The sequence below is a fragment of the Lemur catta genome, chromosome 17 (assembly GCF_020740605.2).
Source record: "Lemur catta isolate mLemCat1 chromosome 17, mLemCat1.pri, whole genome shotgun sequence".
Taxonomy (NCBI): Eukaryota; Metazoa; Chordata; class Mammalia; order Primates; family Lemuridae; genus Lemur; species Lemur catta.
The window spans coordinates 25,958,646-25,971,508 of record NC_059144.1 but is presented as its reverse complement, the minus strand read 5'-3'; the positions used below and the strand labels follow the sequence as shown (position 1 = coordinate 25,971,508).

The 12,863-nt window shown below is 47.6% G+C and overlaps 1 non-coding gene across 1 annotated transcript; it reads left to right on the top strand.

Moving 5' to 3' along the window:
- Nucleotides 1-201: 201 nt before the first annotated feature.
- On the top strand, nt 202-265 carry LOC123622944. The gene has a single exon (XR_006729683.1). It is a non-coding gene; the product is annotated as a U7 small nuclear RNA (small nuclear RNA).
- Nucleotides 266-12,863: the final 12,598 nt, after the last annotated feature.

Genomic DNA, 12,863 nt, shown 5'->3' with positions numbered 1-12,863 from the left:
TCTCTATTGTATCACTGCCCTTATTTCCTACACAGCACTTACTACAATCTGTAATTATTTTGGTTCTTGATGTGTGTGTGTTTGTTGTCTCAAAGAAAATCCAGCATTTAGAAAACAAACATACAAAAATTTACCTGAAAAGAGGTTTTACAAGGGGGTCTGGGTTTTAGAATGATAAAATCACCAAATAAAAAATACAACAAGTGCTACAGCTTTTTTTCACAATTTGTCTAGCAGGTTTTCCAGTTTTTACTAGAAGATCCTCTACAAGAAAAAAAAACAAAAACAAAACAGATACTTCAAGGGAAGAAAATTACCAAGTGGTTAATCTGTACGAGGTAGGAAACAAACAGCAATTTTCTCATGTGATTATTATTATATATCCACAGAAGCAATCACTTTTTGTTGTTGTTGTTTTTGCGTCAGGGTCTCTTATTCTGTTGCTCGGGCTAGAATGCAGTGGTGTCATGATAGCTCACTGCAGCCTCAAACTCCTGGGCTCAAGCGATCCTCCTGCCTCAGCCTCCCAAGTAGCTGGGACTACAGGCACATACCATGACACCCAGCTAATTTTTTCTATTTTTTTGTAGAGACAGGGTCTCACTCTTGCTTGGGCTGGTCTCAAACTCCTGAGCTCAAGCAATCCTCCCGCCTCGCCCTCCCAAAGTGCTAAGGTTACAGCCGTGAGTCACTGCACCCGGCCAGGTTAACTGATTCCAACATGGTCAATATCTTCCGTTATCTGCTTGAGATGCCATTGATTCCTTTCAGTCCTCTTGGAAGAAAACCCTTTTGCATCTTTAGCAAATTAATTTCAGGATTCTGCATTACCTCTACATGTCTCTTCTCTTTGGATTTGCCTTTGAACTAGCTTTTAACACCTCCTTGAATCCCTCATAAATTAATGACTTAAATAAAAATCCTTGACACAGGTTCATTTTATATTTGAACAAGAGGCATGATTTTATTCTTTTGTGAAAATTGTCTTCTAACGCATATAATCCCTATTATTAAATATTTGTTGAATGAATGCTGGAACAAATAACGAATATGCTCTCCACCATCCTGTAATTCTTTAGAGCACTAATCATTGACCACATATAATAATTATATAGTTCTTTGTGCATTTACTTGTGTAATATCTGTCTCTTTTGACTATAGGCTCCATCAGGGCAAAGATCTTGCGTGGGCTGCTTACCGCTGTGTTGCCCAGTGACTAGCATGGTGCCTCCTAGCACACAGCAGGTGATTACATATACATATATGTATATATGGACATACACATATCCAGATTTACATATATATGTTTATATATGTGTATGTACATATGCAGAGACAGAGAGCAATCGAGGAAGGAAGGAAGGGGGGGAGGAAGGGAAGAAAGAGAGATGGAAACCAGTGACAGTTCTCTCTGACAGGAGTGGGACGGTGGCATTCCAAGGCACCCTCCCATCCCCACCAACTGCAGGCACCATCTACCCTCACCAATGAGGACACGGAGGCCAAGATGCTTAGTGAGCTGTTGAGCTTTCTATTGCGGGAAGAGCGGTGATTACTAAGTTATCCTTTCCTTCCCCACCCCCCACACTCACACTGCAGCCTCCTTTCCAGACTCTTCGCTGCCCTGTCACCCACTCCTGCCCCCTTGCAAGTCACCTTCCTGCTTCTGTCGCCCCTGCTGTTGCTGGCGCCTCCCAGACACCCGGCCTGACCTTTAGCACTCTCCGCTTTGGTCGTCACCAGACAGAAGACCTCTAACCCACTTGCTCTGGCTCCATCAAATCAGCAAACCTCTGTCCACGGTTGGAGAAGTCTTCTTCCTTAACTCTGAGTTAGAAACTTCCAGGGACTTCAGGGTGATTGATCTAGCCCCCTGCCCCCTGGGAACTTGCTGTCTAATGGGAGAGATGATATATGTCCCTTTGGAGTTTTCATACGATGGAGAATATTGGTGCCCACACCTCTCATCTGTGCTGGAGACCCCTAGTTGCGCCTCATATCCATTTTCTCCTCTTCTGTGTAAATAAAACCTCTGACTTTTAGCAGTACAATTAGCCATGCAGAATAAAGACTACATTTCCCAGCCTCCCCCTTGTAGCTAGCTATAGGCATGTGACTAAATTCTGACCAGTGTTGTGTGAACAGAAGTGATGTGAACAACTGAGCCCTCTCCTTTCCACCTGCCCGTTGGCTATGATGTAGATATCGCTTAGCCATCTGAGATCGCAGGACTGGGACAACACCCCAGGGACGCCAGAGCTACAAGAGACAAGAAGCCTGGAGCTCCAACATCATCCAGCTAGTCCTCGATTATTTATACCTAGACCTGGGAGGAAAAAAAAACCTCTATCTTCTTTATGCTATTATTACTTTGAATTTGTGTCAGAATAGACAAACCTATATACCCTATATTCTAATCAATCAATCCATTTATTTGCAAAAGAATTCAAGCAAAAACAAATTTTTATTTCCTACTATGCGCCAGGCACTGTTTCAGAGCCTAGAAATACAGACAGAATCTCCAGCACAATGATGCATACATTTTAGTAAATGCATAACTGTGTCTGAGCCACCTATGATTCTCCTCTTCCTACTCCCCCTTCCCCTTCCTCACTTGTCCCCCACATTCAGTGACTGGCATAACCATATACCACCCCAACGCAAGGAGAGAGAAGCGTCGAAGAGTGGAAAGGACATGGAATTTATAGTCACATGGACTGTATTTAAGTCCTAGCTTAACCTCTCAGAGACATAGTTTCCCCATCCATAAAATGGGGACAAGAGGGCTGGGCATGGTGGCTCATGCCTATAATCCTAGCACTCTGGGAGGCTGAGGCGGGAGGATGGCTTGAGGTCAGGAGTTCTAGACCAGCCTGAGCAAGAGTGAGATCCCCGTCTCTACTAAAAAATAGAAAGAAATTAACCGTACAACTAAAAATATATAGAAAAAATTAGCCGGGCGTGGTGGTGCATGCCTGTAGTCCCAGCTACTAGGGAGGCTGGGGCAGTATGATTGCTAGAGCCCAAGAGTTTGAGGTTGCTGTGAGCTAAGCTGACGCCACGGCACTCTAGCCTGAGCAACAGAGCAAGACTCTGTCTCAAAAAAAAAAAAAAATGGGAACAAGAGTTTGCTGGAGGTGGGGATAAAATGGTATAATGAAGTGGAAAGCTTATAGCACACTGTTCAACACATAGTCTGTTCTCAATAAAACAAAGCTGCTAGAGTAGTAATGATATTATTATTAATTACCGGAGTAAAGGTAGCAAGGAAATACTAAGTGTCTCTTTTCTGATCCAACTTCACCTAAGAAGCTAACGCCTAAGTGGTCCCCATCTCACCAAGCCCTGTCTCCCTCCCTCCTTCCCAAGGCCATTCTTTCCTGCCCTTTGCCAAATCCCTGCCAGGTCCTAGGGCTTCTGCTCTTCCTTTCCCCGAATGGGGAGCTGAGGTCTAAGGAAATCCCCTTCTCCACCCCATCTACAGCTGGATCTTGAAACAGCAGCCTTCTCCCACTGCTTTGAGGTGAGTTTTCTTTGCTTACTTGCCTTCCTTTAAGTCATTTACCATTTTCCATAAGGAAGTGGAAACAGGACTAGTCTGGAAGGCTGGAGGCCTGGTTATAAGTCTCTGCCCTGTTGATAACTCTCCGTGTGGTTGTGCACAGTCACTTCCCTGCTTTAGGACTCATTTTCCCCCATAAAAACACCCGGTGAACTTCCACTCATCCTTCAAGACCCGGTTCAACTACTACCCCTTTTGTGAATCCTTCCTTCACTCTCTCAGACAGAGTGTGTGGCTCTCTCCTGTGTGGTCTTCCCTGGGGTGCTTGGTACAGTCGTTCCTCCGGCATAGCAGCCATCATGTTATGTATAATCACCTCCTGGCTTGTCTGTCTTTCTCTACTAGATTCTGAACCACTTGAGGACAGATTATGGCTTATTTAGTCTGTATCCCTAGTGTGTATTACCCAGCAGGTAATAGGGAAAATGAGGGACAAATGGATGGATGGCTACGATGGACGATGACATGATTAGATGAATTACAGGTGGTTATGTAGACGGAAGATGCATGGATGATGATAGACATGGCGCATGGATGACAGATTTAATGAAAGAGTGAATGAAGTATTTATGGAAAAGGAAGGGATGAAGAATAAATTGGTGAGTGATGATTGGCTTATAGATGATAGGTAGATGTGAAGAAATAAATGAAGAATAGATTTTGGATGGAAAATTGATACAGGAGAAATGGTGGATGGATAAATGATGAATGGAATAATGAATGGATGGATGGATGGTTGAGGGATAATTAGGTGGATAGATGCATGAAAGATGGATGGATGAGGAACAAATGAATGCATGAGAGGTGGTGACGGCTAATGGCTGGCAAATGGTGGCCAGATGGATGATAGATGGGTGATAAATGAATAGACAGATGCAAGAATGATGGCCGGTTGGGTAGCTGGCTGAATGGGTGTATGGATGTGAAATAGATTGATGAGGAATAGATATAGAATGGGTGATCAGTAGATGGATGGTGGTTGGTGGTGAATGCATGATGATGGATAAGGATAGATGGTGAGTGAAGGATGAATGGGCTTTTGGCTAGATGGATGATGAATGGGTGATGAATGAATTGTTGATGTTTGAATGGGTATATAAAAAATGAATAAGTGATAGCTGTATAGATTGATGAATGATGTGTGAACAGTTCATGAATAGATGTGTGTGTTTCCACAGAAAGTCTTTGAGGGTCCTTCTAGCCCTGATATTTTGTGAGTAACTGCTCTTGGGAATGGAATGAAACTGAAATTTTATAAACTTTCCATGAGCCAGGCATCTTAATAGGAGCTTGACTTATACCACCTCAAGTAAGCATTGCGACAACACTGCAAGGCAGGTATTGTTATGCTCACTTTACAAATGAGAAAAATAAGGCTCAGGAAGAAGAAGCGATTTTCTCAAGTCCAGCTCCACCTTGCTTTGTGTCTATTTGCTCCTCCTCATGAGGGGTGACACCCCATCCCCTCTGCTAACCCTTTAACACAACCAAGCACCGTTCATGGCTTGCCCCCTTCAAGAGCATCCCCACATCCTGGCCCTCAGGGATCTCTCTGTTCCACACTGGAGACCTCCTAGCTCTGACCATCTTCACTTGGTTCTTACCATGATTCATAATCCTCATCAAAACAAGCACCATTTACTGAGTCCTCATTATGTACTTGGCATTGAGCTTGGTGCTCTACGTATGTTATGTCATTTTACTTCCATGAGAGCTCTACATGTAGATATTATGATTCTCTTTTAAAAGTGAGGAAGTCAAGACTTGTCCAATGTCACCAGCTAGACAGTGGTGACGATGGGATTTAACTCTGTGTCTTGTGTCCTAAACCTTCGTGCTATATTCCCTCTTGGCTACTGTGATGTTTGGTTAACCACATTGGCTTAAAAGTATGTGTACACGTGTATGCCATGTGACTGTGTCTTGTCTCTTCATAGATTGGAACAGAGACTCTTTAACACACCTCTCCTGAACACTCCCTTAGTGCCAGACACAGAGAAAAACCATAGAACATCAACGCAGAAAGAGCCGCCTTGAGCGCCTGGAGTCCAACTCCTTTATGTTCTGAGCGAGATTACCAAGGCTCAGAAAAGACATGTAACGTGCTCAAGGCCACCCAGCAAGTTGGGGGCTGGGCTGGGATCTGAGCTGGGCCCTAGTGTTCAGCAAAAATTTATTGATAAAACTCAGCCTCCACTCAGGCTCCTGTAACTGCTGGGCTGGGCTCCAGGAATAATACTACAATAATAATAAAATGCGAAGCAGGTATAACTCTCAGCCAACACCCAAAATAAATAGCCTCCATTCCACCCAGGGGGAAAAACTTGAATCTTGGTCAATTCTGAGTGTCTTGTTTCACTTTTTCCCCTCGGGTCACCTCCTTCCCCCACCTCTTGTGTGTTCAGAGAGGGTCTTGGTCCAGGAGGTCTGAGCACCCACTCAGGTGTCTGGCTTGTGGCTTCCTTAGGTTCCACCCAGGTTTAAGGCTCTGGGTCCTGCTCTTGGGCCCTTCGAGGCTACACGAGGTTCCCATCCTTTTTTTCAAGGTCACACCAGTGTCTGTGTGCTCCAGCTTCCTGTACCTGCCCTGCATCACTTGGGATGCTGATTCAGCTGCTGAATTCCCTCTCACTAACCAGTAGAGGGCAAGCACTCTAGGCTGGCATCCTCACATGGCGTCAGAGACCCTGGATCCTTCCCTTTTGTCGCTCTGACATCCACAACATGTGACTCCATCTTGTAGTCTAAGACAGCTGCTCCAGCTCCTGCCACCGCGTCAGATCCTAGCTGGCAGGAAGGGGACAAAAGGTGTGGGGAAAGGATGTTCCTTTTTTTCTTTCAACACACAACCCAGAAGTTGCACACACCATTTGGTTCACATCTCCTGTGCCAGAACCTGGTCACATGGCCATGCCTAGCTGCAAGGGACACTGGGAAATGTACTCTCCGGCTACGTGGCCAGCTGCAGCTATAGAAGAAGGGGAAGTCAGATAATTGCATGACAGCTGGACATCTCTGCTACACTTCCCTTCTCCCCACCTCCCAGATAATCTTTATCTTGTTTCCGAAAGAGGAAAACCAGTTTTGACTCATCTATTCTTCTCAATCTATTATTTATGGCATAAATTGTACACTCTCAAATTACTTAAGGCTTTGACTAGATTTTCTCAACTCTTTGTAAAACAAAATCCTTGGCCTTTGAGCCTCAAAAAGAATTTCTTCCACTTCTGCCTCATTATTCCCTCTCGAAGGTAACAGAGGCTGCTAACAAATTGGGGGAAAGGGTACAAAGGAATGCAGGAGACGCCTTCAATGTTACAGAATGTTTCACGGTTACAGATATAATCAGACATCTCCCCTTCCTGCTGAGCCTTTTTGTGGCTTCCCCTGACCTTACACTTGGCTCAAATGACAACTCCTTAAAGAAGCTTTCTCTACATACCCTATTTGTTTTCTTTATAACAGACATCAAAATATGTAAGCTAACAAATATACTCACATTATTTGGCTTGTAAATGACATGACGAAAAGGACCATACCTGTCTTTTCATCTTGACATCCTCAGTGCCTGGCACAGCGCCAGCACACAGTAGATACTCAGCAAATATATTTGATTGAATGATGAATTCATGGACCAAAACCCCATGAGGTACAAAAAGTGACGGAATATTTTCAGGTGTCTGAAATGGAGTGGACATGACTCTGACATTTGGTGGCCCAGAATAAGCAAGGTATGTGTCTTTGACCTTAGAAGTCAAAGGATCAACATGGGTGGGGCATTCCCAGTGAATGCTGAGGGGGCAGGGGCACACTGGAGGGCCAGACAGCCTGGCACATCTTGAGAAATACCAGTCACAGAGCCCCCTCTTCCCTCAACCAGCACCAAGATGCCTCCACCTGTCCAGGACTTAAATCAACCCCGGAAAAAAGGAAGGAAGAGGAAAGCTTGATTCATTCAACCAAGTTCAAATCTGAAATAACGGGCTTTTGTCTAGAATTTATTGAAGTTTGCATTTTCTGGCATCAGGAAAAAAAGTAGAAACTAAAGAGAAGCAAAATTCAGTTATATAAAATGGAGCATTACACTTCTTGCGTTTGTGACCCATAGGCCTATTTTGGCCACATTAGAATGACATCATTCTAGAATCACAAATAGGTTAACATATGAAAACTTATAATCACAGAGAGTTAAAGTCATTGATCTTAGAATCACACAAAGTTAGAATCATAAACTGTGTTCAGAAAGAACACTAGTGATTGTCTTAATTTGGGTTTCCCGAAAAGCAGAGCCTGAGACAAGGATTAGGTGCCAGTAGCCCAGGAAGCCAGGGGGATCTGGGAGAGTGACAGAGTGAAAGGAAGAAAGGTAATAAAAGGTGAGTTATTGAACTGATTTCCTACCTGGGCAACCAGTGCCTGTCTCATTGCAGACTGTCTGCGTGAGCAAGGTGAATGCACCTGCAGCAGGTACCCACTAACTCCCAGCCCCACAGGTTCCTCAATCCACGCCTCTGGGGGCAGCAACTCCCCTCAGGTCTTCGTTAAGAGTGTTCCCAAGGCTTCAGAGAAGCCCAATGACTGATGGGGACTTGAATAGGGTGCTGTCTGTGCTGGGAACTGCCATCACAGCTACAGTTAATGTCAGAGGTTCCCGGAGGATAGGAGATGTGAGATGCCATGACAACTAACGATCAGATTTCACTCCAGAACAAGAATTCTTTCGGAGGCTCCTGCAGGCTTCATTTTGCCTTATGCCCTACCACTCCCTGTTGCTCGCAGGCCTTCAGATTTCTGTCACATGCCTGGGCCCTGTGCCATTAAACTTTGAGGCCCCTATACAGCCTCTCTTCTAGGCTACAGGGTCCTTAAGGACAAGATCCCTGTCTCTGAGTCTCTGGCTCCCTGACAGTCTGGCCTGCGGAGGGCCTAGGAAATGCAGGGAAGGTAGCTAGTGAATACAGGCTCTGCTTGCATATCTCCCTGCTGGGGAGCTCACTCCTTTCCAGGCAGCCTGTTGCATTGTCTGTTCCCTGCCCCCACCCCCTCCTGCCCTGCCCCCAGGCATTCCCCGTGGGGACTGGGGGTGAAACTCCCTGCTTGGGGTGAGCAGCAGGTTAATTTCCTCCTGGAGCTTCCCTCAGCAAACAATGAGACAATGGGCAGCCGGAGGTGGCCTGCGTAAGACAGCCGAGGAGGGGAAGTTGTAATCTGTGCGTGAAGCCAGCGGACCGGGCAAAGGGGTGAGAAAAGCAGCCTGGCCAGACTGGGCCCTCCACCCAGCCGGCCCCTGGGACTCAGCAGGCCTCAACCTGAAGGTCACCTGAGTCGCCCTTGAGGAAAACAGACACAAACCACCATCCCTGTGGCGAAAACAAGGATGGGTGGGGCTCACTCCCACACCCCTTCCCTGTCCAGATGGTCCAGCATCTCTGCATAACCGCATCTGCCCACCTTCTGGGCCTGGCTTGCAGGAAGACATCCTCAGACAGACGTTGTCTGATTCTGGCTTTTGGGCTGTGTGACCTTGGAGCATGTTACTTAACCTCTCTGTGCTCTTGGTTCCTTATCTGTAAAAGGGGGCTAACACTACCTTCTTCCTCTGATTGCCAAGAGGATTCCATCCCTCCATTCAGCCAATAGGCATTTAATTGAGCATATACTATATACATGCAGGCACTGTTGGTATACAGCTGTGATACATCCCTGCCATCATGGAACACACAGTCCTAATGGAGAGAGAGTCAGCACCAGGTAATTGCAGTAATACCTGTGAAATTACAACAGTGACAACTGTTACCAGGAGAGGAGACGGCACCATTAAGATGCTGTGACATAAGACCCAGCTCGGTCTGCTGGTCAGCGTGGGCTTCATTTAGGAAGAGGCAGTTAAACTGAACTGAGCAGGGAGGCAGAATTTCCTAGGCCAAGGGAAAGGGTGCAGGAAGCAATGCCAAGGCCAGGAGGCTGGAACAAGGTTGGCATCCAGGAAGCCTGTTCGCCTGGACACAGGGAGCGAGGAGAGTGTGAGAGTCGGGGTTTGTAAGGTGCACAGGGCCAGTCCCCCGAACCCCACCTGCCATGGAAACCTTGCAGGAGTTTGCTCTTTATCTGGAGAGCAAAGGGAAGCCACCAAAGGTTCCAGGGAAGTGACATGATCCCACCTGCTTTCAGCTAAAGCATGGGAGCTCTTAGCACAGAGCCTGGGCAGGTGGGCTCCCTCCTCCTCCAGGGCAGGATCCTGTCCAAGCGCATCATGCACGACAAACCACTATCTCCCCAAATTTCCCCAGCACTGCTAAGTTTAGGCCCACCTCACAGATGAGGAAACTGAGGCTCAAAGCAGGGGAGAGAGGAAGGTGGAAGGAGCACAGCGGATGGGCCCAGCCCCCTCTGGGGAAGGGAGAGCTGTTGACAGGGCATCCTCCCACACCACACACCTTAGGGTGGCTCCTTGCCCTGCTTCTCTCGCCCCAAAGGCTCCCCTAATTCCAACCATGTACCCACAAGGGGAAAGGGGCTGCAGACAACTCAGAACCATCCCCATCCCAGGTCACGACGCCACACGTCCCCAAAATCTGAGCAGCCTGCTGCTGTAACTCGGGCTCAGGACTACCCTTCGGCTCTGCCCCCAGAGTCTGCCCCTGAGCAAGTGGCTCCACTGCTCGGAGGCTCATAGGAAGAGCAGTTCAGGGCTCCACGCTTCGTGTCTTTCCTCTTAGTCATCAAAGTGCAATGGACCCCTTTCCTGAGAGGGAAACTGAGGCTCCAGGAGGAGAAGCACCCTGCCCATGCTCACAGAGCCAGCGAGCAGCTGCACCCAGGGTCCAAGTGGATTGGCCTCCAAGCCCCTGCTGCCATATACAGCTCCTCTAGGGCCCCCATGGGTCCTCTGACAGACTGTGCCACTGCAGGCTCAGAGCTCCTGGTGGCTTCCCCATGAATCCGGCCACAGGCCACAGTCCTTGCTTGCCCAGAAGCCCCCATACCTCCCCACTGGTCCCGCTGCACACAGAGCTTGTCTTCTCCCCGTCGCTCGCTCCCACCACAGACCTTCAGCACCCACCTGCTCCCTCCACTTCGGCCCGCCTGTGCCCTGGCAGAGCTGCTGTCCCAGCACCTTCAGAAACCCTATCTCCACACCCTGCCTCATTTTTCCTTATGGTACTTACCTCCGTCTGACTGCACAGGGGGCATTTATGTGTCTGTTTATTGTGAGTCCCAAGAGGCACAGGGGTAGTTGTCCCATAAATGTTTCTCATAAGTGAATGAAGGACAGACAGAAGATCTCTGGTCTCATCCCGGCTGCCCCCAATGCAGCCCCCAAACCTGCACACCCAGCTGCCCCCAACACCTCACTGCTCTCGCTGTTTGGGAAGAGCTCATGCACAGCCATCACCTCGAGGGACTGTCCCACCAGCCTTGGCAGGTCCTGATGACTGTCCTCTGCTCTAAGGAGGGAGGAAACCCAAGCTGGGAGAATGCACAGTCTGCCCAAGTTCACGGAGCTGAGACTCCCCATGGGGGTGGGGGGGCCCCACTATTCCTGGGGCAGCAGCCCACTCTTCGCGGAGGGCCCAGTGGAACGGGAACATTGAGAAATATTGAGGCTCTGCTGGGCCCCTTTCTCCAGGGAGGCGCAGTTATGTTGGGGGGCGGGTGCACGGCTGCCTGTAGCTTCCCTCCTCCTGGCGCTGGGACTCCAGCTCCGCGTGTTCCAGGAAATCCAGGCCACATTTCCCTCCCGGAGCCGCCCAGAGGGACCCTCTGGGGAAAGACACAGCATTTTTGAGGAAAAGGGGTGGGAGGGGTGTGGGAGAAAAAGTCACCATACACACACACACAAAAAAAGAAAAAAAACAGTGACTGGGCCAGGAATGTGCCGGAGTGAACCAGAGCCAAGCCTCCTGTCACATACACAGCTGTGCCGGCCAGGGTGGGGCGCAGGGCGCAGGCGGGGCCAGGTCACTCTCGGGACAGGACACCAGCTGCCAACCTGCTCCTGGCGGATGGGGGGGCTCCCTGTCACTCTCCTGGTGGGGAAAGAGCTGGAACATAACCTGTGCCAGGGGTCAGGACACTGGCCTCTGCCACTACCCCTGCCCCAGGGCAGAATGATCAGAGTGCATTCTCCAGCCTGGGCCTCAGTTTCCCCATCTGTGTAATGAATGACAAGATTTGGAGAAATGCTAACATGGGGTGACTTTTCAATAAGAGACTGGTTGAACAAAATGAGGGGCAGCCACACTTTTTAGCAGAGGTTTTTAACCTGGGATCCAGAACCCAGGGATTCCATGAACTTGGATGAGAAAAAAAATAACAACTTTATATTCTAACTCAAATCCATCATTCCCTTCAAGTATGAATGTGGCCCATGAGCCAAGGCAGGGTCAGCAGTGACTTTGTCAATACAGAAGTTGAAGATACTTTTGTGTCACATCACAGTGGTGGCAGACACCACCAGATGTTGTTATGCTCATTGTGACCAGAGACCTGCTTCTATTAATACAAATAAATCTTGTTATTTAATGTGCTAATAAAGAAGCTCAAAAACCCTTGTTAAAATATTATAGTAATAGCATTTCACTAAATTGGTTTCCTTTGAAATCCTATACACTTTATTTTATTCATTTAAAAAACATTACAAGAAGGAGTCATCCCTTCACCAGATGCCAAAGAGGTCCATCATACGAAAAGCTATTAATAAAAATTCCACTTTAAATGTAGTCATTTTTATTTTTAAGCAGGGAAGTACTATGCGTACCATCCGGAACAATGTCAAAGTACACCGTCAAATGCAGTACAAAAAGCGAGATGCAGAGCAGTGAGTCCGGCACACCACTCTTTGTGTAAGGACCAGTCTGGGTACCTAAGTTTGCTCAATACATGCAAGGAGCCCCATCCTGGCAATACTGGTCATGTCCAAGGTCAGAGGGAGACCTGTCACTGAATACCTTGAGCGCTGATTTTTTTCTTCCTGTACGTATATATTCAGAAAGAGTCAAGTTTCTGGGAAGACGGCTATGGCTACAGTGGAAAGCAGTTTTTGAATCTTTCCAAATCCCCACATAAAAATGGGCAAATCTACTAGGTCGCAAAACCAAAAACCCCATTTACAACAAAACTAGGTGACGAGGTGTCCTCACAAGTCCCCAGATCCCAGCCATGGAGACAAACCTGCTTGCTGTCAGGGTCTGTGTGAGAGAACACTAATGCTGCGTTTGTTTCTGGGGGAATACGTGGATTAATAATGAAGGCTCAGGCTCTGCTCTAGGGCCCCAGGTTAGTGGGAGACACCGATAAT